General features: G+C 41.5%; 1 long non-coding RNA gene across 1 annotated transcript in view; it reads left to right on the forward strand.

The window, feature by feature from the left end:
* LOC141249797 (uncharacterized) overlaps positions 1–6,424 on the forward strand; it is a 47,281-nt gene extending 40,857 nt beyond the window's left edge. Inside the window, exon 3 of the long non-coding RNA XR_012312325.1 lies at positions 6,354–6,424. This is a non-coding gene — a long non-coding RNA (uncharacterized lncRNA). The remainder of the gene's footprint in view (positions 1–6,353) is intronic.
* Positions 6,425–20,819: the final 14,395 nt, after the last annotated feature.

Consider the following 20,819-nt stretch of genomic DNA (forward strand, 5'->3'; position numbering starts at 1 on the left):
TACCTGTGCACGTTACTGCACTGTATAGCAGCTCATGCATACTCTTCGACGGTGAGGCATCCTGCCTCATACTGCAGCCCAGTGCCATAGGTCGTAAAGATCCTCATCCTCCACTACATGGCTCGGTATGTTGTCTGTCCCCTGGGAACCGCCACTCTTGGTACCCCAGTTGCGTCCCCTATCCACTCTGTGATCCTTAAGGAATAGGGATGCTATGGCTCACAGAGCTTTACCTGACATCAGCTTCTGTCTAGAATTCCTGCAGGGCTCTCAGCTCTCGGATGTTCCCTCTCAGAGAGGTCGACTCATGCCAGATAGTTCGGGTCATAACTTTTGCCTGTGTCCTTTGTTAACACAAGAGTTTCCCATGAGCCAATGATTATGACCTTTTGCTCTTGCACTGTCCGGGTCCATGCCCTTGGCTCAGGACCCCCTGCTTTCAGCGTGAGTACGCCCTTTCTGTCATGGGCCGCTACTCTGATCAGACCATTTGGTCGAGACATCCACCGCAGCCATGGAGCGTTCCCCTATGCCAACATCGCCTGGTACTCTGTCCACTACCCAGAGTGAGTCAGACGCACCAACTACCTTGAAACAACAGGGCTGGTCGCAGCAGCGGTCCATTTGGCTTTGAGCATTTTCTTCACATCCGCTTTCATGTCTTTTAGTCGGCATTCACAGTTCGTTCTTTCCTGGGCTCGATCACTACAGAAATTTTACTACCTCGTGACAGGTTTCATCATCCACATTTTACTGACAGGGTACAAAAGCCTCTTCAATGCCGTGAACCAGCTCCTGAGCGTCACAGAAGCAGGTTCTCCTTTTCCTGGACATTTCTGCTGGCAGGGTCGTATGAAGATTTTGTATCCTTTTTTTCAGTGGTTCTGGTCCTCCCCTCGTTGTATACCCCAATCCTTCAGTTGCCCAGGTCCATGGGTCTCAGGTTCTGTGCAGCCTCACTCAGTCATCCTATGGCTAGAGAGTGGAATGCCTGACAAAGTCGTCCCTGGCCAAATCACAGGGTCAGCCTTTGTGCCCAGCTTCTACTGCAATTTGTGTTGACCAGGCTGTCCGTCATTGTCCAGTATTCTGCGTCAAGGCATTCTCTAATTGCCTTCTACATCTGTGTTGTTGGACCTCCCATAGCAGATTGCCCATAGGAGTAATTAGCTATGTTTTGTCTTCCTTACAGCTACCGACAGTTTTTCAATCAACATCGGATTACCTGTTGTGTTTGTGGCTCAAGTCAGGGTACACAGTCCCGCACGCAGAGGATCCCGTGTTATCCTTCTCTTTCAGGGCGATCTCCTGTTTGGGATGGAGATGGATTAGGGTTGCCTCAGATGCCACAAGAGCACCCTGATTTCACAGTCTACATCAAACGTCTTGCTCATAAACTGAGACCTTATCCGTGTCGTTCCTTCTGCCAATTCCCTACATCCGCCAAGACTGACCTTCGGTTCCATAGATGAAGAAACCTTCCTATAAGCCAGTTCCATTACCCCATCCACGCAGCCAGTCAGTCGATTCCCACACTTCCAGAAATAAAGTTTCCTACACCGCAGTAATGACACTTGGATCAGAGAGGTCATTTGCTCTCCTCACATGCACAAAGTTTTCTACCTGCATCACTCTTCTCTAATCAGGAAAATGTTTCAGAGGAAGTGTCCACATCTGGCCTGCTGGACATGATACATCTCCTCATCTTCCAATCAGGCATTATGGCTCTTGTTCCAATACAGAAGCAAATGAGTTTGAGTTTCTCGTTCTGTAAGAATTGCTTTTCATGTGGTCAGTCACATGCCTATCTCGGGCATTTTTCACAACTTCCAGTTGTTCCAGTATTGCAGTCCTTCATGTTCCTGAGGACGTATATGAAGATCAGGGCCACCATCTGGCCTTCTTGATACCAGGTGGGGTGTGGTCATCGACCTGGTTTACAGTCTTACTGTTTACCTTTTATCAGAGATCATCTTTACGCTTCGGGCGGATTCTAAGCTTCTCTCACTCCTCTCCTTCCGAGGATAAAATGTCTCCTCCTTGAGGTGGCATCCTTTGCCTATCTCTCTCACTGAACACTCTAGACAAGATGTTCACTGCCATCGAGACATTTCTCTTTGGTTTATTCCGACTGTCTTTCTCCTTGGGACAAGTCTATATTATCCCCGGATCATCCAGTATTTTATTTTATTCCAGCTTCTTGCCGTTTTCTGGTCTTCTCCCTCCATCACCTCAGGCTCTCTTTTTCTTCCTTCCTTGGCAGTATGCATCAAAGGATGTCAATCTTCTCAGATGAACAGTTGACACTTCTTCAAAGTAGCCACCTTTTGCTTTGATGACTGCTTTGCACACTCTTGGCATTCTCTTGATGAGCTTCAAGAGGAGGTAGTCACCGGGAATGGTTTTCACTTCACAGGTATGCCCTGTCAGGTTTAGTAAGTGGAATTTCTTGCCTTATAAATGGGGTTGGGACCATCAGTTGTGTTGTGCAGAAGTCTGGTGAATACACAGCTGATAGTCCTACTGAATAGACTGTTAGAATTTGTGGCCATCATTACTTTAAGAACTGAATGTCAGTCAGTGCGAAAAATTGGGAAAACTTTGAAAGTGTCCCCAAGTGCAGTTGCAAAAACCATCAAGCGCTACAAAGAAACTGGCACACATGAGGACCGCCCCAGGGAAGGAAGACCAAGAATCACCTCTGCTTCTGAGGATAAGTTTATCCGAGTCACCAGCCTCAGAAATCGCAGGTTAACAGCAGCTCATATTAGAAAACAGGTCAATACCACACAGCGTTCTATCAGCAGACACATCTCTTCAACAACTGTTAAGAGGAGACTTTGTGCAGCAGGCCTTCATGGTAAAATAGCTGCTAGGAAACCACTGCTAAGGACAGGCAACAAGCAGAAGAGACTTGTTTGGGCTAAAGAACACAAGGAATGGACATTAGACAAGTGGACATCTGTGCTTTGGTCTGATGAGTCCAAATTTGAGATCTTTGGTTCCAACCACCGTGTCTTTGTGCGACGCAGAAGAGGTGAACGGATGGACTCTACATGCCTGGTTCCCACCGTGAAGCATGGAGGAGGAGGTGTGATTGTGTGGGGGTGCTTTGCTGGTGACACTGTTGGAGATTTATTCAAAATTGAAGGCATACTGAACCAGCATGGCTACCACAGCACCTTGCAGCGGCATGCTATTCCATCCGGTTTGCGTTTAGTTAGACCATCATTTACTTTTCAACAGGACAATGACCCCAAACACCCCTCCCGGCTGTGTAAGGGCTATTTGACTAAGAGGGAGAGTGATGGGGTGCTATGCCAGATGACCTGGCCTCCACAGTCACCAGACCTGAACCCAATCGAGATGGTTTGGGGTGAGCTGGACCGCAGAGTGAAGGCAAAAGGGCCAACAAGTGCTAAGCATCTGTGGGAACTCCTTCAAGATTGTTGGAAGACCATTTCTGGTGACTACCTCTTGAAGCTCATTAAGAGAATGCCAAGAGTGTGCAAAGCAGTCATCAAAGCAAAAGGTAGCTACTTTGAAGAACCTAGAATATAAGACATTTTCAGTTGTTTCACACTTTTTGTTAAGTATATAATTCCACATGTGTTAATTCATAGTTTTGATGCCTTCAGTGTGAATGTACAATTTTCATAGTTATGAATGAAAAGACAGAAAAATCTTTAAATGAGAAGGTGTGTCCAAACTTTTGGTCTGTGCTGTGTGTGTATATATAATATATATATAATTTGCCTTGTAATGTCTTCACTTCCTGTTCTGTCCGGATCTCGGAAGTTCGTTGACCGCCATATTGGGACACCCAAGTGATGGGTGTCTCAATATGGAATCCGCTGGTGGTACCAGCCTCTTGCGCGGTACCACCAGCGGAACACCGTCGCGAACATGCCGCCGCCAGGATCAGCCGTATCTAATGTCGGGGATTCCTCAGACAGGATTGCAGTAGACAACCTTTGCACTATAAGATCTATGAGACAGTAGGATTCCCTGTAGTCTTAGGCTGTGACGTCACAGAACCAAATGACAAACTCTGCTTTGCACCTGTACTATTCAGAGCTTACTACCGCACTAGATCCTGATACAACATAGCCTTATTATACTGAATGATTGGTCTGAGAAGACGTGATACAGGGAGAAGGAGCAGGGCAGAGCGGCGTCAGCAGGCAGGGCAGCATGGCAGAGCGGTATGAGCAGGCAGAGCGCGGTGTGACATTTCCGCCCTCCCGATGCGATAGCATCGGGCCTCCATCTAGTATATGTGTATTATTCATATATAAAATATAGCAGAATTTTTCCTTTCTTGGCCTTGTTTCTGAGAATATGAATGATAACAAAAATACTTTTTCTCCACTCATGGTTATTGGTCGGGTGAAGTCATTTATTGTGAAACTACTGTGTTTTCTCTTTTTATATCTTAATGACCACCAAGAACATCCAAATGACCCTGAACAAAAGTTCACATACCCTGGTGATTTTGGCCTGATAACATGCTCAGAAAATTTGACACAAATAGAATTGAATGGCTACTAAAGGTGGCATCCTTATCTGTGACCTGTTTGCTTGTAATCAGTGTGTGTGTGCATAAAAGCTGAGTGAGTTTCTGGGATCCAGACAGACTCTTGCATCTTTCATCCAGCCACTGACATTTCTGGATTGTGAGTCATGAGAAAAGCAAAAGAATTGTCAACGGATCTATGGGAAAAGGTAGTAGAACTGTATAACACAGGAAAGGGATACAAAAAGATATCCAAGGAATTGATAATGCCAGTCAGCAGTGCTCAAACTGTGATTAACAAATGGAAAATTAGGGGCTCTGTAAAAACCAAACCACAGTCAGGTAGACCAACAAAAATTTTGGCCACAACTGCCAGTAAAATTGTTCGGGATGCAAAGAAAAACCCATAAATAACATCAGCTGAAATTCAGGACTCTCTGAAAAGTAGCAGTGTGGCTATTTCAAGATACACAATAAGGAGGCACTTGAATAAAAATGGGCTGCATGGTCGAGTTGCCAGAAGAAAGCCATTACTGCTCAAATGCCACAAAGTATCTCGCCTTCAATACGCCAAACAGCACAGAGACAAGCCTCAAAACTTCTGGAACAAGGTAATTTGGCCACAACCATAAACGTTACAGTAGGAGAGAGGTCATCAAGGCCTATGATGAAAGGAACACCATTCCTAAAGTAAAGCACGGAGGTGGATAGCTGATGTTTTGGGGATGTGTGAGCTACAAAGGCACAGGAAGGTTGGTAAAAGTTGAAGGAAAAATGATTGCAGCACGTTATCGGCAAATACTGGAGGCAAATTTGCACTCCTCAGCCCGGAAGCTGCGCATGGGACGTACCTGGACCTTCCAACATGACAACGATCCAAAACACAAGGCCAAGTCGACCTGTCATTGGCTACAGCAGAACAAAGTGAAGGTTCTGGAGTGGCCATCTCAGTCTCCTGACCTCAATATCATTGAGCCACTCTGGGGAGATCTTAAGCGCGCAGTTCATGCTAGACAGCCCAGGAATTTACAGGAACTGGAGGCTTTTGGCCAAGAAGAATGGGCAGCTTTACCATCTGAGAAAACAAAGAACCTCATCCACAACTACCACAAAAGACTTCAAGCTGTCATTGATGTTAGAGGGGGCAATACACGGTATTAAGAACTGGGGTATGTGAAGTTTTGATCAGGGTCATTTGGATGTTTTTGGTTGTCATTAAGATTTAAAAAGAGAAAACACAGTACTTTCACAATAAGTGGCTTCATCCAACCAATAACCATGAGTGGAGAAAAAGTTTTTTTGTTATCATTCATATTCTCTGAAACAAGGCCAAGAAAGGAAAGCTTTTGCCGGGGTATGTAAACCTTTGAGCACAACTGTGTATGTGTGTGTGTGTGTGTGTGTATATATAATATATCCATGGTGAGATGACCTTTTTTATTGATAAAATTTTGTTGTATTGCAGCGATCATAAACACAATTTTATTGTTTTGAATTTTCTTCTGTTTACAATATTTATTAATTGGGTTAATTATTTTGATTACACTTTTCTGGACATGGCAACACAACATATATGTATTTTTAATTTTATCTTTATTTTTTTTTATTTTTAATTGGTAAAATTTTAAACTTTTATTTTTAAAACTTTTTTCATAACATAACAGCCAATGGACACCCCACATTCTTGTCACCATTTGAGCCTGCTCTAGTCACCCGCTACCAATTTGCAGTGTACATGTACAGCGGATGTCAATAAGGAGGTTAAGCAACACTTTTCGGAGACTAGAATACATTTCTCCCATGTACCTTCATGTTCTGTTTTTCTTTTATTTTTCAGCCCAACCTTTATGAGGGATTAATCGTTGCGAAAGACACTATTCACCGGCTAAATTCAGCTCTGCAGGTACACCGTGATGGGAAACGCCTAAAGAAATATTTTATTTTTAATTGTCAGTTTTCACATTAACTTTTATTTTATTCTCAACTCCTGTCCATTATTGTTTGCGCATTGTACATGCAGGGTACACACTGTACTTCTGTTATTGTGGGCAGTACAATAGATGGGATCCCTATGGGCAGGGCTGTGGAGTCGGAGTCCATTTTGGTGGAGTCTTTATAAAATGGACCGACTCCATCTCCTAAAATATATAATAAATTGGGTACAGTAGTTCAATGCAGCTTGTAGGGAATATTTTTTCATAAGAATTTGGGAAAGTTATGAAATGTCCTATAAATGTCTGTCCTATTCCTGATCTAAGGGTCTAGACTTTTAGCTGAGATGAATCTGTGCTACAGTAAATTTATCACTTAAACATGAGCCGAGTATGAGGGAGTCGGTGTCATGGAAATTGAGGAGTCGGAGGTTTGGCTTACCGACTCCACAGCCCTGACTTCTGCCCCTTACATAATTGTACAGCATGTTGACACATCTGATCTTTCATATACTAAGCAAAAGTGCCTCTGCTGCATTTACACTTTAGTCAAATTTGTGTTTAATGAACCCTTTTGTGCCAGAGCCTCTTTTCGCCTTTGTGACCGGGCCAATTTTTTAATTCTGACCACTGTCACTTTGAGGTAATAACTCTAAGGCTATGTGCCCACGATGCAGAAATGCTCAGGATTTTTTCCTGAGCGTTTCTGCATCTCCCTGGCAGAAAAAAACGCATGCGGATTGTACATGCGAATTGTACATGCGGATTGTACATGCGTTTTCCTGCCAGGGACATGCGGATGTGAAGCGTTCTTCACTTGCATTTCCGCATGCGAGTTGACAAGCGCATTTCAAGCGATTTTAGCATCACTTGGAAAGTGCTTGACAACTTGGTCACACTTTATAAATCCATGCAAACAGCATTGATTTATATAGTGTGACCCGAGAGAATGTCAAAAAATAAAAAAATAAATATATACTTACCCTCCGATGGCCCCCGGTGTTCTGCTCACTCCGTTCTCCCTTGCCGGCAGCGGTAACTGAAGGACCTGCCGACGTCAGCGTTGTGTGACCCGTCACATGACTCTGACGTCAGCGCAGGTCCTTCATTCCATCGCGAAGTGCCGGGAAGCAAGAAGAAGCGCAGCGCGGGCCGCCAGAAGGTGAGTATATATTTATTTTTTATTTTATTGGTTTTTTACAACTTTTTTAATGGTACCTGGGTGTGGATGAGACTCTCCTCTCCTCTACACCCGGGTTCCATCCGCACATTAGAACGCGCCAATTGCGCAAGTACAGATGCAGTCTTGCGGAATTGGCGCTTGCAAGTCAATGGCGGCGAAAACGCAGCACTTCCGCAAAATAATTGGTAGTGCTGCGTTTTTTTTCCGCAATGATAATCCGCAGCGGAAATTTCCGCAGCATGTGCACAGCACATGCGGATTATCATTGGGGGACATGGCAGACCTTCTACCATGCTTTTTTTAAGCGTTTCTGCAGCGTTTTTGCCGCTGCGGAAACGCTTAAAAAAGCGCATCGTGGGCACACAGCCTAAAACGCTTCAACGGATCCCACTGATTCTTAAATAGTTTTTTTGTGACATATTGTACTTCATGTTAGTGGTAAAATTTGCATTTATTTCTGAAAATATCGGAATTTTGAAAATTGCCCAATTTGCAAACTTTGAATTTTTAGGTCCTTAAACGAGAGTTATATCACACAAAATAGTTAATCAATAACATTTCCCACATGTCTACTTTACATCAGCACAATTTTTGAAACATAATTTTTTTTTTTGTTAGAAAGTTAAAAGGGTTGGAAAAATGAGAAATTGCTGATCATTTTTTAACAAAATTTACAAAATCATTTTGTTAGGGACCACATCACATTTGAAGTGACTTTAAGGAGCCTATATGACAGAAAATACCCAAAAGTGACACCATTCTAAAAACTACACCCCCCACAGTGCTTAAAACCACATTCAAGAAGTTTATTAACCCTTCAGGTGCTTCACAGGAATTAATGGAATGTGAAAAGAAAAAATAAACAATTCTCTTTTTTTCACAAAAAAGTTGTTAGACCCAATTTTTTTATTTTCACAAGGGTAGCAAGAAAAAATGGACCCCAAAATTTGTTGTGCAATTTCTCCAGAGTACGCTGATACCCCATATGTGGTGGAAAACTATTTTCTGGGAGCACGACAGGGCTCGGAAGGGAAGAAGCACCATTTGACTTCTTTGGAATAAAGAATTGTCTGGAATAGATGGTGGACACCATGTCACATTTTGAGAAACCCTGAGGTGCCTAAACAGTGGAAACCTCCCACAAGTGACCCCATTTTGGAAAATAAACTCCCTAAGGAATCCATTTGCTGGTGTGATGACCATCTTGATACCACTGGTGCCTCACAAAATTTTTAAATATTGGGACGTGAAAATGATATATTACGTTTTTTTCATGAAAATGTTGATTTAGCTTCAAATTTCTCATTTTCACAAGATTAAAAAGAGAAAATAGACCGCACAGTGCAATTTCTCCTGAGTACACCGATACCTCATATGTGGTCGGAAACTACATTTCAGCCACAACATTTAGATGTTAAAGTGGTAAGTATTTTTTCTTCAATGCCCAATGGTATAAATTTCTATGGAACAGCTGTGGTGTCACTAGAATTTATTCATCTAGTGGTGTAGTGAGCTTACTGACACCACAGGTGTTCCATAGAAATTTATACCATTGGGCGGTGAAGAAAAAATAATTACCACTTTTTTACTACTAAAATGTTGTTTTAATCTCAGATTTTAAATGGGAAAATAGATAGATGGGTAAATGGTCACTACACCCATAGATAAATTCCCAAAGTGGTGTCATTTCCAAAATGGGGCCACTTCAGGGGGATTCTGCTGTTCTGGCGCTTTTCAGAGCCTCTAAGTGCCAGAACTGCAGAATCCCCCCCAGAAGTGACCCTATTTTGGAACTGGCACCCCTCTGCGAATTCATCTATGTGTTTAGTAACCATTTTAACTCCATATATGATTTCCAAAAACAAGCACGCAGTGGAAGTTTTAGTTTCTGGAGGAACTTTCCCACCACTCCCACCCCTGAAAATTAAGTGAGCTCTACTCGAATGTGTCATACACTAAATAAATCAAATGCTTGAATGACAAAATGGGATAAATTAATACAGCTTAAAAACATGGTTCTGTGTGGAAGATTTTAAAGCAGTCAGTGAGGCCTAAGGCTGGTATTGATGGGCATTGTGGGCAATAATAGCTGGTATCACGCCTCATTCCCCTCTTGGTACATACACGACATCTTCTCTTGGGGTTCTTTCTCGTTCCTGTTCCTGGAATGAGTGTAATAAAATGTCGCTCAGTAAGTCTTTTCACATCTTCAGATTCTAATGGATGAGCAGGGCTAACATTTTCAAAAACAAGATTTTCAATGTCCCTTTCCTGATAATCAAGGAAAGTATCTGAATTTCCTGCTTTTTTTGTATATCAGAAAAGAATTATATGTGGCCACCTGAAACAAGTAATTGACTAACTTTTTATACCAGGTATATGATTTTTTTGAAACCTGGTATGGCTGTAGAACCTGGTACTGGGTCATTCCATGTCAAGTGAACCAATGAATATTACCACTGTATTTTTAATTCTTTTGAGAATTTGTTCTTTGGTAATAACGGTGTTAGAGGGTGCAAAATGTGAAGAAAAAAAAAAATCTATAAATTTTTTTTTTATTATTATTAATTTTCAAATTTGGGAAAAAATTGTGAATTTCTGTGTTGCATGCCTTTACGTTTCTCCTCATAACTCAGGCAAGAAACAAGATAGGAAAATGGGAAAAAAAAATTCAACTCAGAGCAGTACAGGCTTTCAACAGATGTGTAACAAGAGTATCTTTGTTAATTTTTTACCCATGCGGAATCAAATGCAGAATTTCAGAATGCATTCAAAAAAATCAATATGATATTAAATTTGCAAAAAATTTACATGTGCTTCCCATTCTCCTAGCTCCTAGCCAACCACACCAAAATTCAAGTTGGGCTCTCAATGGAATCATACTTATAAAAACATAACAAAAAAACCCTATATAAACCGTGTCAATGTGAAAATCTTGAATTCAAGTCTGTTCAGCTTGTGATCTAAAAGTCTATGTTTTCCAAATAAAAAAAATCATGTTTATTTAGATATTGGGAGGGTGCTTCGGCTGCTTCTTCACACGACAAACAGCAGACTGGACCGTGAGATGAGCGTTAGGCTATGTGTGCACTGTCAGGATTTGAAGCAAAAATTTCCTGAGCGCTTCTGCATCTCCTTGGCAGGAAAAAGGCTGCGGAAAAAACACACGTTTTTTACGTGTTTTTGGCATGTTTTTTTTTATCAGGTTTTTGAAGCGTTTTTTTTTTTTTTTTTAACTTTTTTGTACATCAATGAATGCTTTTTGGAGCTAAATAAAGTTATTTGGTGGGACATTGCTTAAACTCTTGGATTACCATTAGAACTGGGGGTGAGTATATTGGTTAATTTGAATGATTAAAGAATGTGTCTGTTGTATCTCAAATAGTGTTTGCTCTGTGTCTGTGTGTTTATTTAACTCTTTACTTTAATTAGGTTTGGTGATGAAGGGGTCTGATTTACACCTTTTTATCATCAAGCAAAAGAGCTATGTGTCAGCTGATCCCATTCACCCAATCTCATTAGCATTTCCATTCATGTAATTTATGCAGGAGCTGTGAGCTGCTATTTTTAGCCTAGGAAGGTGCCATTAGGCAGACATGGTCCCTGGTCATTATTAACAGCTCACAGCTGTTTCGTTAGCCATTACGTCTCCCCCCTCTCCCCGATCAGCACTCAGCAGCGCTTTGGACGCAGCATATTTTTGCTACGTCCAAAACGCTTTGTTCTAATGCCGCACTTTGTTGTCGGTACATGTGAATCCACCGCATGTAATGACACTTCAATAAGTCAAAATCTACAGCGGAGACTAGCGTGTCTGCTACAGAAATTGACATGCTGCGGGTGAGTTTGAGTACGTCGCCACGATCAGGAGCTGCTGCAGGTTTGATGCTGCGTGTTTATACAGTGTCAAACCCGCAGCGTCCAGATGGTACAACTTCGTGGATGGGATCTCTAGAAATCCCATGTCCACTATGCGTGCATCAGAGATTGCGGATCACCCGCGGACACTGACATACGACACGTCTTTCAGGATGGTAGCATGTAAAATTCTCTTGCGGAGTCGCTAGTCTCTGCAACAGAACAGATATTTGACCACTAGAATGTAGTGCATGCTTTAAATGTGCATGGTTAAGTGAATACATGTGAATTTACCTGCGTTCAATAGAATGAACCCTGACAAAGGTTCGCAGAAACGCGCGTTGGGGAGGACGCACGCCGGCCCAGCCTGCAGCTTCTCCTAAAAAGACCCCCTCACATAAAGTAATAATGGACGCTGTGTCTCATATATACAATTTGTGCCAATGGGCAAAATATTTATAGGTAATACCCTACAGCAGTTCAGGTCTTAGGAGCATCCACACCACAATCTATATGTGTGTGTGTGTATTTCATCATATGTCTGTAATTTGGGTTGGTTGTGTGTTCTGCATACAGTTGCACGTTTGCACCATTAGTTCTTATATTGCCATAATATATTGTGATTGTTTCATATATGTAATTAAGATTTAAGATTTTTATACACAATCCATTTCAGGACTCTCTTTGATCGCTTTGTTTTTTTACGTTGTTTGGTGCATTGCTATAGCTGGCAGACCTATTAACAAGCGTTTTCGCAGCGTTTCTGCGGCAAAACCCGCCGCGGAAATGCAGTGAAAACGCTTTGTGTGCACATAGCCTTATAAACACTCATCTTCCCGCTCAAACTGCTCTCCACCAATCCAGTCACATCTGCCAGATCTGCCCAGTAACGAAGACAACCTGAGCAGATTCTAGAAAGGCGAGTATCACGAGCACACCCTAGAAAGGGGGATATATAGCAATAATTTAAAATAAAGTAACAAACGAATAAATACCTGAAGGGGAAAATTAAGGGGTTAATACTGACAGAAGTGAAGTATTATTTTAAAAGCGAGAGAAGCAAAGGAAGAACCCATTAAAGGGACTCAGCAATACTACACCTTCATTCCATTGAGTGAAACAGACATAAAAACAAGGAGTTTTTTCATTCAGCAATGACAGTGAAGTCCATGAAGTGATTTGAAGGTGGCACAAAATTGGCTATGGATGACATAACTGATTATGTGACCTGTGAATATGATCGGCACTGGTAGCTGGCTAATGGACTCTCCAAAGATTATGCTACTGAAGAAGTAGAAATGACTTTTTTGCATCCTTCTGGTCCATCCCCATCCTTTGTGCATCCAAGAAAACCAGACATATTAAAAGTAAACTCAGGTGGACCCAAACACCATAACAGCCGTACATACTGACACCAAAGCCCCTATGTTGTGTTCAACCAGACTTTTAATAGGGGTATGCTGGTGTAGTAATTGTTCACATACAGATTGTAGCCTTTTTGTAAAAATGGACTCCCAAACGAGTTTTCCAGAAGTCTCCAGATAAGTAAGGCATCCTGGTGGATTTAGTTGGCTATCTTTCCCCTCATAAATGCGAAAAGCTGATGTGTATCCAGTTGAACTCTCGCACATTTTATAGATCTTTATTCCGAACCTTGCCCTCATAGATGGAATAAATTGCTTGAGGTGCAGTCTTCTTTTGAATTTTACAAGGGACTCATCTATAGAAATGCTTTGTGTTGGGGTGTAGAGCATTAAGAACTTTTCTATCAAGTCTTCAGTGATGGGTCTGATTTTATATAGTCTGTCATGTTCTGGGGCATTTCTGGGCAGGCATTGACTATTATTTTTAAAATGCCAAAATATTATGAGCATTTCATAACTGGTCCTACGAAGACCGACAGAAAACACAGGGATGGCTTGAACTTGGACCAGTAGGACCGAATGCTCGTTTTTTTTTTTTTTTTTAACAAGCCCCATGGCAAATGTAAGTCCTAAAAATGTTTAAATTTCTAGAATATCAGTTGGCGTCCATAAATTTGACCTAGGATAATAGGAGCTTGGATTCTTGCTGATAAATTGGGACGCGTATAAATTTGTTTTGAGGACAATATGCTTTAGTAAGCTATCTGTCAAAAACAAATTAAAAAAATTAATTGGTCCAAAATCTTCCACCTCCACATTAATACCAAGAATGGCATTAAAATCAGAGATGAATGGAGTAGCCAAATCTGAAGCCTCCCACCTGGGAAATGCTACATCCAGTGACAAAGCCCCCTTGTACATTGATGTGAGCCAATTCACTAGTAGCAGGGACAGCGCTTGTACTGGGCAGTGTTCCCTGATTTGAAGACCTTTTTCCAGTAGCCCTATTTGCCCCTCTTGATATACTGGTCCTTGTGTTTGAGGATGGACCAGAATCTCTGCTCATTTCTGAGCCATCGCTGTCGCCACTACTAAAGCCATCGAAATCCACATCGCCATCTGACATTGCACTTTCTTCACTGTAAGAACATAAAAGGGCATATGCCTCCTCTGCAGTATAAGACTGACGGGTTATTTTATTAGTTTTTATATTTTTTGACGGGGCTAACGGATGAGACTACTATCCAATTATTGGTAAAACAATTGCAATCAAGCCTAACCCTAGCCTCACCCAAGCCTAACTTTATCCTTAGCCTAACCCTAGCTTTAGCTTAACCCTAACTATAGCCTAACTCTGACTTTCTTTATCTGATTTTTTTTTTTTTTTGCTTTTATAGCAAATCGCTGAGTGACAAAGCTCTTGTCAGCAGCACTTGTCACACTGTTTCTCTTTTCCTCTGATCCCTCACTGACAGGAGATCAGAGGAGAAATGGCGTTTTTATGAGGCAGATCGCCCTGGAAAGTTTGTTGCTACAACAAACTTTCCCAGTGATCGCTCTCATTGGCTGGCGAGCTGCTGACGTCATCAGGACCTGAGGCAATCAGGTCTCTATGAGGTCAGGGGTCACAGGCAGCGTTCTGCATCGGGATCCCCGCGTTATAAGGTGCATGGGGATCCCGATCCCCGCAAAGCAGGCTGTCACTATCTTCTAGATGCCGCGATTGCAATTGATCGCGGCATCTAGAAGATAGGAACGGGTTAACATCATGAGGACCTGATCCAATCAGGTCCCGATGATGTCACCTGTCAGAGCTGTCGCTCTGCACCGGAATTGTAGCGCTTGCAGGATCCTGGGGATCCTGAGCTTTGCAAGCACCAACGTTTATCTACAGTGGGCGGGTGGGAATCGGTTAAAAAGGTTTCCAGGGTTAAAACATTGATGGTCAATAATTTAGCCACAGTTGTCTGTTACTGAAATTTAGCATCATTTATACCAGGTGCAATTGTACGAGTACAGAAAAGTCTACATGCTTAGCTCGATTGCCTGCTGTAGTCTCCTCATCCTTAAGATACCCCCCCCCCCCCATTCGAACATTTATGGTCTACATTAAGGATAGAATATCCGTATTTTAGTTCACGAAATCCTTTTTAGTGAGTGACATGAGATAAGTTGCCAGGTAGTTTCAGTATGCAAATAATTTGCTTTTTTATATATGCAAAAAAACAGACATGTCTGATTTTCCAAAATGGGATCACTTGAGGAGCGATTCTCTTCTTCTAGCACCTAGGGTCTCTGTATATGGAGTCTGCAAACTAATCTAGGAAAATCTGCGCTCCAGGAGGCTAAAAGCACTCCGTCCCTACGGAGTCTCGCCATGTGGCTAAGCAGTACTGTACAGCCAAATATGAGGAATTGCCACATTCAACAGAAATTGTGGGACAAATTTTGGTGCAATTTTTATCCATTTCCCAGTGTGAAAATGTAAAATCTGGGGCTAAAACAAAACTTTGGTGGTAAAAATATATATTTTTTCTTCACTGCCCAATGCTATTGAATGCTGTGACACACCTGTGGTGTCATTATGATTACTGCACTCCTAGATTAATTCGTTGAGAGGTGTAGCTTGTAACATGAGATCACTTATGGGGGGGGGGGTTCAGCTGATCTGGCACCTCAGGGGATCTAGCAATGTGACATGGCACCCTCAAACCAGTCCAGCAAAATCTGAACTCCAATATGGCGCTTCTTCCCTTCTGAGCTTTGCACTATGCCTCAAAAGTGGTTTTTGACCACACATGGAAATTGCACAACAAATTTTGGGGTTGATTTTCTCCTACATGTTATTTATTTATTTTTTTATACGGCTCAACGTTATAAACTTCTGTGAAGCACCTGGGGTTTCAAAGGGCTCACCACACATCTAGATAAGTTCCCTGAGGGGTCTAGTTTCCAAAATGGTGTCCCTTTTTATGTTTTTTTTTTTTTTTTTTTTACTGTTCAGGCACATCGGGGGCTCTCCAAATGCAACGTGGCGTCCGCAAATTATTACAGCAAATTTTGCATTCAAAAAGTCAAATGGCGCTCCTTCCCTTCCAAGCCCTGCCGTGTTTTCCTCCAGATATTGGGTATCTGCGTACTCAGGAGAAATTGCTCAAAAAATTGTATGGTGCAATTTCTCTTGCTACTCTTACGAAAATGTCAAATTTGGGGATAAAAAAATCAAAACATTTTTGTGGTAAAAATTTGATTTTTTTTTTTTTTTTTGATTTTCACGGCTCAACATTATATACTTCTGTGAAGCAGAAGGTTTCAAGGTGCTCATCTCACATCTAGGTAAGTTCTCTGAGGGGTCTAGTTTCCCAAATGGTTACACTTGGGGTGGGATGGGGGCTTTCCACTATTTAGGCACATCAGGGGCTCTTCCAGCAAATTTTACATTCAAAAAGTCAAATGGCGCTCATTCTTTTCCAAGTTCTGCTGTGCAACCATACAGTGGTTTTCCCCCACATATTGGGTATCTTGTGCTAAGGAGAAATTGCACAACAAATTTTGGGGTCCATTTTCTCCTGTTCCCTTTGTGAAAGTAAAAAAAATTGGGTTTAAAGTTAAATTGTGGGGGAAAAAAAGTCAATGTTTATTTTTTTCTTCCACATTCCAAAAATTCCTGTGAAGCACCTGACGAGTTAATAATAAACTTCTTGAATGTGGTTTTGAGTACCTTGAGGGGTGCAGTTTTTAGAATGGTGTCACTTTTGAGTATTTTCTGTCATATAGACCCCTCAAAGTCACTTCAAATGTGATGTGGTGCCTAAAAAAATAGATAAAAAAAAAAAAAAGGTTTTGTAAATTTTGTTGTAAAAATGAGAAATCGCTGGGCAACTTTTAACCCTTTTAACTTCCTAAAAAAAAAAGAAAAAAAATGTTTCCAAAATTGTGCTGATGTAAAGTAGACATGTGGGAAATGTTATTTATTATCTATTTTGTGTACCATGATTCTATGATTTAAGGGCATAAAAATTCAAAGTTTGAAAATTGCTAAATTTTCAACATTTTTGTCAAATTTCCGATTTTTTTCACAAATAAACGTAAGTCATATCAAATAAATTGTACTACTATCATGAAGCACAATATGTCATGTAAAAACATTCTCAGAATCAGGGGGATCCGTTGAAGCGTTCCAGAGGTATTATCGCATAAAGTGACCGTGGTCTTAATTCAAAAAATTGGCCTGGTCAGGAAGGTGAAAACAGGCTTCGAGTGAAGGAGTTAGACTGCGATTTTTGGTGGCTATTCTTCCCTGTATGTTGCTCTGGGAAGTCTAAAAAATACATAGTAAAACACAATTGCGTTTTTAGCTGTAAAATCACAGCACCTCTGTACTAAAGAAATTAAATACTGTGTGAAATCTGTGAAAAAAAGGGGGGGGGGGGGGGGGGGAGACCCCAAAATGATAGTAATGTGAAAAGATTGCCTACTTCAGTGTAGACCTTTCCAGAAAAAAACGCAGCATTTTTGTATGTGGGAACATGGTCTAAGGAAGAAAGTGCAGTTTTATTTGACTTCTTTTTTTGTGTGCATTTTTTTATATTTTGTGTTCCTGTATTCGTTAACCGTATTGATCTGTGTGTGACGTGCGAAAACAGGCTGAGAAGAACATCCCTGTGCTTTAGACTGTAAACTTGATTATTTTGTTCCATTTTTTTGAATTTAGACATTGAAAGAAATGGATACTAGAAAAAAGATGCTGGAAAAACATGCAATTCATTCAGTTCATGAGGCATTTAACAAAGTATTCCTTGCTCTTAAAAAAAGGTGGGTATCGTTTAGACACATTGATTATCGATAAAATGATGCTGCAGTATTGTGTGCCTGTTTACGATGCAAGTATAAAAAAAAAAAAGTGTTGTTTCTTCGGCATGACCTGTTTCTGGTCTAAGTATGTCTATGAATATGGTGTTGAGGTGATTGGTGTCTAAATCCTGTTTGCCCCCAACAATAAGGTGAATGAAGAGGCTTAGCTGCAGTACCAAACACAACTGCATAGATTAGGTTAACTACTGAAATGCAGGACCTCAGGTAGTCTCACATTTGTGGGCCTAGTGTTACTGTATATTCTCGGTAAATGAAAGCAAATATTTGTGGGCCGACCTTTTGATTAACCTCTTCCTGACATCTGGGCAAAATAAGTATTTGATACACTGCCGATTTTGCAAGTCTTCCCACCTACAAAGAATAGAGGAGTCTGTAATTTTTATTGTAGGTGCACTTCAACTGTGAGAGACAGAATCTAAAAATAAAATCCAGAAAATCACATTGTATGATTATTAAATAATTTAAATTGCATTCTTTGTTCTGCATATGCAGCAATGCCAAACATAAGATGTTGGCAGTAGTGATGGGTGCCTGCGCCCATTGGTACTGTTGGATTGGAGGCAGATGGCAGCTATATAATATACCTAGAAACTCAAAAACCAGTCACATTATAATAAATGAGTATAGGCCATAGTAGACCATAAATAGAAACAAAGGTGCAAAATTGGCTACTCCTAAATCGAACTATGAAAACGGAGAAGAAACTGAAGTTTTGTCCAGTAGCCATGGTGACAGGTCCTTGCTCCCGGACATGTGCGCTGGCTGTTTGACATCTGGAGAGGATGTGTTACGTGCGTGATGATCTGCGCATGCGCCATCAATCCAATCCGATTGGTGGACTAGGGAACATGTGATTAGGTTCATAGGGTATTGTGACGATACAGCGTAAAATCTTAATTAGCCAGACTATTAGATTTGTTAATCCAAGAGAAATACCTTATTGTGTTTTATTTGAGATTGCTGGCTGTGTTTTATTAATGTTCTGCTTACTTGTCCGTTTATGTACACTAATTTAACTTGTAAAGTGTCCAGCATTCCACTAATCTCATTAGTATCTCAGGAGCCTCTAACCATTGTTAAAAAATCGTCTAGGGCTCTAGGCCAATTGTGTAAGGGTTGAAAGAAGATCCGGCGGAGCCTTCACCACAGGGAGTCTCGCATGTAGACCCAGGGGATGCGGTCCACCTGAGAAAGATACCTTCACTACTGCACACTTAGCTTTGAGGGGGAGGGTGAGAGCAGTTCGGCCATTCAGGGGGCTGAGCCCAGAGAAGCAGAAGGGACATGTGTTTTTGTAGCAGTCAGACTTGGGACAGAGAATCAAGGAGCATCAGAAAGACTTTACAAGGAGAATGAGAGACCTCCTTCGGGAAAGTAGCATGGCTCTCAAAGAGACACAGATTTGTATTCTATATCATTCTAGTCTAAGGGTATCAGCCAGGTTGGGACCCTCAGGTCTCCTGGTTTTGTACCTCGATGGACTGCTAGCTTCCTAAGCTTGCCACTACCTTCTCTCTGTGGGGGCATGCCAGAAGTGGGGGGCCACTGATTGAGGTAGTCGGCCCTGGAAGTTTCCAAAGTCACAGCTGTCCTATCCCAGGCGGGCGGAGAAGGAAGGGTGAGACTGTGTAATGTTGTACCATTTTGGGTATTTGCTGGGACTGTTCTGTGTGTTTATTGTCCACTTTGTGGTTCAATTAAGTATTACCACACTGTTTTACCATCACCCTGTATTATGTGAGTAGTGTTACACCCACAGAAGACCCCAGGTCTCCTCCGGTATAAAGTCCTGCAAAGGTCCTTTTGATCATGCTACTTCCCCTTGAGAAAGCCATTGATTAAAAAAGTGAAACGTGCGTTGGGGTTGCACTTCACTAGTGAGGGATTGTCCAGGCTAATGGGTAAGATCTGGCCACAATGATTTAGCCTTTTTTTCCCCAAAATTTGGAAGGTTAATTTAGGGAGGAATTTAATATATTTAAATGTTATAGGGATACATAGGGGGAATTCTCCTCTAGATTTACCTCTTGCCCATGTCACAGGACTTGCCTCCTGTTTCACATTTTTTGCATGATTATCTTTTGCCTGTATGTCATTTTTTTCTGTGCAAATCATATGTGAATGTTTTTAGAATTTTTTTGTATCAATAAAGGAAAGTACTTTTAGCCTTCAAAACTCAAGTTTCTTCTCAGTTTTCCTATATAATATATCTGCCTGTGTGGAGTAGGCTCTGCATCTGAATCCGCTTCGAGGTCCCCGATACCCTCCATGTCGGATATATCCATCATGGGTCGTTAAGGGGTTACATAAGTCAAGCTGAAAGGCATTACAGTGATCCTCATAGCTCTTGATTGGCGTCACTTGATGCTCAGACCTCATCCAGTTGGTCACAGATTCTCCATGGCACCATCCTCTTCATCCTGACTTCTGTTCCCTAGGTCCACTATTCCAATCCACATTATTTCCACTGTATTTAATGGTGAGGCTTTTGTGCCTGAAGCTGTGAGATCCAAGGGCAGGTGGTCTCCTGTTCCTGTCAGACCCTGTAAGACTTTCATTTTAGCTTTACTCTTTACCTGTTGGCTTCTTCTAGCTGCTTATGTGCAAACTGTTTAGCTCAGTTCTACGTGTTGGAGTGACATAGCCTGGGAAGGAGAAGCAAACATTTTTGGTTATGTATCCATCTTTTAGTTGCAGTATGATAGTCCCACAGTCTTCCGGGTTCTCCCCCCCCCCCCCCCAAAAAAAAAAAAGAAATCAGCTTTTTCTATGAAAATAAAATATCTGCTTTTCTCCTGCCTAGAATAGCACTGATGTTCTATATGGGGCTGTGTCTGGTATTGCAGACAATCCCCTTTATGATCTTTTTTTTCACATCATGACCTTCATTTACCACATCTTCCAAAATATATAATTCATACCACAAAAAAATGACCAAAGTGAAACCCTCCCAAGGATACTCTTGTAGAGCGTCCATTTTAGGACATGATCAGATCTCAAAATCAAACATCAGAATGATGTCAATTTGTGGCTAAATACCCTGTCTGACACGGGAATCCTGACACGTGACTTTTACAACTGTAATAATAATA

This window comes from Phyllobates terribilis, unplaced genomic scaffold (assembly GCF_046119375.1).
Source record: "Phyllobates terribilis strain yellow unplaced genomic scaffold, ASM4611937v1 Scaffold_2__4_contigs__length_985480577, whole genome shotgun sequence".
Lineage (NCBI taxonomy): Eukaryota > Metazoa > Chordata > Amphibia > Anura > Dendrobatidae > Phyllobates > Phyllobates terribilis.